This window comes from Nannochloropsis gaditana (assembly GCF_000240725.1).
Source record: "Nannochloropsis gaditana CCMP526 unplaced genomic scaffold scaffold071, whole genome shotgun sequence".
Classification (NCBI taxonomy): domain Eukaryota; class Eustigmatophyceae; order Eustigmatales; family Monodopsidaceae; genus Microchloropsis; species Microchloropsis gaditana.
In genome coordinates this window covers 8776-14331 of record NW_005803882.1, presented here as the reverse complement: position 1 = coordinate 14331, position 5556 = coordinate 8776, and positions in this window count along the sequence as shown.

Here is a 5556-nt window from a genome sequence, read left to right as displayed (position 1 = left end):
AAGACAGGGTCATCACAGCGAAAGCTGGCTGAGGCGCAAAAGCACACCGCGGAGCTTGAGGCGAAACAGACCATGCTTGAGTCCAAGCTGGAAGCTGTGGAAAAAGAGAAGCAGTCGCTGCAATCGAAGATCGAAAAATTGCAATTATCCTTCCAATCTAGTGTTCTGGCGGACTCGTTCGGGCGTTCCCACCCACGTCAGGCAGCCTGTGTGGGGCCTAGGGGGACCCTGGTCGACGCAGCATCAGACCACGTCCCTGCAAGGCCCGCTAGCACAGCAACTGCGTCTCGAGCGCCGGCCAAACCCGAGCACCGGAGCAAGACAACTGCCCTTACCCGCGCCCTGTCGGCTGAGGCACAGGCTCAGACTCGGGGGGAAGGCCCCCAGGGGCGAGGGGTGGCGAGACGGGTCTCGCAAGGTCAAGCGGTGGAGATGCCCAAGGAGACGAAGACGGGGAAGGGGAGCACGGCCGCTTCGGTTGAGGACAGCAGGCGCCAGGCGGATGGTATGGGGAAGGGGGAGGTGGGCTCGGGAAGAAGAGGGGCCGGCCTAGCCTGGTCTTCCATGACCAGGTTGCTCCCACGCGGGAGTGCCAATTCAGACCCTCCCTTGGCCAGACAAGCTGCTCCACCCTCTTTCCACCCGCCCTGCAGCGCCACGAATGCGTCCTTCCCGCCGCTCGATCCAGGAGTAGGAGGGATTGAGGGCCAAGGCGCGAGGTTGGGTTGCGAGAAGGGGCCTGGAGGTGAGGCGGGGAAGAAAGAGGGACCAGCAGGCGGCGCGAGCGGAGCAGGACGCCCCGATCTATTCCCCCTCCCGCGGCCCCAGAGCGAGCGACAAGGGCGAGAGGGGGGGGAGCTTCGCTTTGGGCTGAGGAGAAGTGGGAGCAGTGGCAGGCAAAAGGACGGGAGCGGCCCTCCCCCCGAGTACCCGGAGATGGCCCCCTGGGAGCTATATCGCCTGGTTCAGGAGCTCACGGAGAGCGTGCGGGAAAAGGAGGAGCACCTGGAATTGCAGAGAGACTTCGCGAAGCGCGTGGGTAAGAAGCTGCATAAGCTGGAAATCAAAGTGCGGAAGGTCATGGACTTGCCGCTGGACTGGGATACACGGGGGGAGTAAGCGTAGGGAGGGGCAAATAGAGGAGAGGGACAGGCGCGGGGGTGACTTGGACTGATTTCGTGCAGAGCGTGTCGGATTGTTTATGTGTCTCTTCCAATGCGCACGCAATTAGTATTTTGAGTAGATATGTTCGAATGGATTTTGAACAATCGAAAACAAAGGACGCCATAAAGTAAATAAGTCTGGAGCGGAGCCAAGGACTGCAGCCCGCTACCCATTTCTTCAACGCCTCGCTATCCTTCCCCCAGCCCCGACGCCTCCAGCAACGCTGCTGCTCTTTCCGCCCACACGGCTTGGTCCCGCATGATCCCTCCCGCTGGCGGTGCCACAGCCAGCACCGCCCGCGGTCCTACCCTCACCACCACCGCCCCCTCGACTTTGCTCACACCCAGGACTTGCGCCAGCCCCATCCCAGTGGTGCCGCCCGCCCCCCCTAGCGAGGCCAGTGCGTCGCTCATGCCCACGGCGCGTCGAGATTGTGCGGGCAAGGCCTGCGCCAGTGCCAGAGCGAGCTCTTTCAGGGGAGAGGAAGAGGGGGGGAAAGGGCTGGAGATGCGGCGTCGCCGCCGATAGTACAGGAGCCCTCTCTCGCTATCCAGCAAAGCCACAGCTGGGCAGTTCAAATTCTCGTCTAGCGCGTATCCCACCCATCTTACGTCGTCTTCCATCGCCGAGCCCGGCCCCGGCCCCAAGTATTCTTCCTCCATCCCCCCGGTCCGACCGCTTCTGCCGCCAATTTTGGGTTTAAGCCCGCCATTGTCCTCTTCCTCCTGCTGGGCAACGCCGGCTTCTGTTATCAGTTTTTCTATAAGAGCCTGTGCCAGGAGTATAACTGCCGCGCCGGCACCGATCGCCTCGCTCGTCAACTGGGAGGCCGCAGGGGTGTACCCCGGGTAGCGGTTCAGGGCGAGAAGGAGTAGGACCAGTAGCGCGGTGGCCAGGCGCAACTTGTAGCCCTCCAAGCCCGGAATGAAGAATCCTCCACCCATTTCAATCGCTTTCGAAGGACGCTTGTAAAAGCTTGATTTCTGGGCTTTGCCATCGGCGCTGACGCCGCCGCTGCGGGGGGGAGGTCGAGGGGACTCAACCCATCGCAATGTGCGCAGGCTTCTGCTTTCGTGTCGGCGTAAAGATTGCAAAGTTGGGGGGTCCAAGGAGAAAGGAGGTATGATGAAGCCCGCGGCAGTGGTACGCGAACCCAAAAAAGCAGGGGGGCGTGAAGCGGGGAGGCAGGCGCAAAGGGCCATGCCGGCTGACAAGGAGGGGTTTGGACCGTCTCAATATAGTAGGAGTCACGAGGGGCGGTCAAGGGGAAAGGAACCCGCGCCTGATGGCACCTGAGACTGAGGATAGCAGAGAGTGAGCGTACACGTGTATTTACTCTCAGTTTTATAGAAAGTCGCGGGCTGCAACGATTTGTTTAATGTCACGGGCAGCTCTAGCTGTGAAGGAGGGGAGTGGTACGTAGGCTGGATTGCGATGCTTCACAGGGTGACACGAGGCACTTGCTACGTCAAGCTCGCGACGACCCAGCACGACTGCTATGAAATATGATGGAGGCCAGACAGTCTGTAATCCGCGTGGCTTTCAGACAATTCTCATGACAAGCGTAGAGCAGGTCAAAGTAAGATGACGCGGACGTCATGCAGCATGAGTCAAACTGGTCACGCTATTCTTGTTTTTCCCACTTGCACCAAGCGACTCTTTCAATACATTCCAGTTTTTACATCATGAGGGTCAAGCGCAGAAAGGGTGTTTTGGGCATCAGTCCTTCCGTCTGCTGCAAGTGCTCCTCACCAAACAGCATGCAGGTAGATGGGGTGACAATCGCGCTGTCACCAGGGTGGGGGCGACGCTGGCATCCGCCGGAAGGGCCTCGTACACGTTGTCGACCCCGTCCACTGGCTTGAGGTAGGACAAAAAGACGTGACAGCGTGGGGCGAGCAGCCCTGAGGCTTGCACGGCGACTAAGAGGTCGAGGACCACAGCTCGGTAGGCTTTCCTCAGCTACTGGGGGGGGAAGCGGACGCAGTCACCGAGAACGAATGCGATATTCCGCCCTCGCAGGGCAGTCTGTGGGTAAGAGAATGTGAGCGGGGAGGGAGGTATGGAAGAGGAGGGTGACGTGCAGGGTAGAGGAGGCCTCGTACTAGCTGAGGAGCGTGGGAGACGGAGCCGAGGCTACCCTCGTCGACGAGCCCGCCGGCTGCCTGCCCGGCGAGGCCGACCCCAACCTTTGCACGCCTGCACAGGTTTGGCGCTAGTCTGGCTCCCGCCACCTTGTTCCTCCCTCTCACCATCAAGTCGCGCAGAGGCGGCCTTTCAAAGCGGCCCGCGACGTGCTTGTCCCACCCGGCCTTTCCCTCCAGGTCCACGCCCTCCAGGGCCCGCGAGTCTCCCAGAGCCAGCGCGTCCGTCCGCAGCTGTTTGTCCGCAAGGAGGAGGGGCGGAGGGCCTTGCACGAGGGAGGAGTATTCCACGGGGGCGGCTGCGTAGCCCCGGGAGAACAATCATGATCCCTCTAAGACTCCTTCCTGTGCCCTTGGCACGCTACGAGGACCCCCACCTACCTATTCCTCCGACTAACGCATCCGACGCGCGTCTCGCGCCGCGTGCAGCTCCAGCAGGGGGTCGGCGCACCCTCTGTAATGCCTCGTAGACGCGTCCGTCGGGCGGACCAGCCCCAGGCACAGAGCCTCGCGGTCCTGGGAGGGCCCACTTTGCTTCGAGAGCCTGGCTGCGGAAGACGTCGGGTCAGGCAGAGGGCGCACGGGACGTGGAAGGCGAGTGCCGCGGTCGTCGTCTAGGTCCCCGGGGCCTACCTCCTCCTTCTGTCTGCACTCGGCGGCCGGTCCCGTCCAGGACGATGCGGGAATCGAGGGTGTCTGAGAGGAGGGCGGGCAAGCGCTCGACGCCAGTGGACTGGTCCCTTCCGTCTCTCGCTTTCTCCTGTCTCGTCGGCCCGTGTCCGAGATTCCCACATGTACGGGGCCAGCCCGCTGAGCTTCTAGTCATAGCGACGCGTGCGCATGCGGGCCGGACCGATGAAAGTGAGTCGGTGGGTCACCCGACGGCGCTTACCCCCGTACACGCTACCGCCGCGTATCGCGCTCATCCTTGTGTATAGGACGACGGGGAAGGGATCAGAGAGGAAGGGTTGAGAGAAAGAAGGCGAGAAGGTCGTTAGCCTGCTCCAAATACACCCGGCCCGAAGACCTCGAACCCACGAAATGAGCTGTGAATGAGACCGACCCCCACGCAGGGGAGTAATTCACTGCCCTGTAGTATCGTGGTGTCTTTTTGGCTGTGCTGACATTGTGAAGCTCAAGGTCATGGGCCGAGGTAACAGAGGCCTCGCTGCCCCTTCCCCCCATCAATGCGACGCCCCTGCCAGGAGAGTAGCGCCGTTCTTTCTCGCACATGCATGTCTCAGCATCAGGATCTGAATCATGCCTTTGCAGTGGAGTAAGTAAAAGAAATCTAACTCACGCGTGTTTGGTCGCGTGGCCAAACCTCCTTACCCCCTTACCCCCCCAACCCGCCATCACAACACTCATTCTGCAGGACTCTGAAAAAGGATCGGCGGCGCCTGGCCCTCGCGAGCCCTGTGTTTGGGTCCTCAGACGTTAGTCGGTGCTCAGCCTGCGGCTGCCGTCGTCGACCGGCAGGCCTTGTCACGGCCTTAAAATTTCCGATGGCCAGAGACGGGCCAAGTTTCCTGGAAGGTTCGGAGGCTGAGGAAGGAAAGAAGGGGCAGTACCAGGCCATGGACGGTCTCACTAGGCCCTTAACACCCACAGAATCGACTGCTTGCGCCTTGCAGAAAGAGAACAGTGACGGGAGCCTCGCTCTCTCGTCCGCCTCAAGCGCATCGGCCCTCCCCCCATCTCTCCCCTACCTCGTCTCCGCCGCCTCCTCCTCCCTCCTCTCCCCCGCCCGCAGCCGAATGTGGCTCCTGTGCCCGGTCCTCTCCCTGCTTGCTGTGGTCAGCCTCCTCCTTGTCACGGGCGGCACGCTGCTCGCCCTTTTCCACTCGAGGCTCACGGACCTAATGGCCTGGGTGCAGGCACGCGCTCCCCTCTCTGCCCTTTACTACGCCGCCTTCACGGTCCTCTGGGTGCTGCTCTGCCTTCCTTCCACCCTCATCGAGCTCTGCGGGGGCTTTATATTCGGTACGCGCTCTCTGCGCTTTTCCTCTATTCCTCTTCCCTCCTTTCCCCCCTCCTATTCCCTCCTCCTCTTTCACTCCTTGTCCTTCCTTTATCCGCCTCGCTTCTTCCTCTCGCCCCCCTCCTCCCCCCCGTGCGACCGTCTCCTGGCCCTCGGGTCTGTGCGCAAGAGGAGCCCCTGAGAGCACCCACGTCCTCCGTGCCCGGTGCCGCCTCCCCCCACAGGCCTCCCTGTCACCCTCCTGACCGTCGGCGTCGCCAAGCCCTT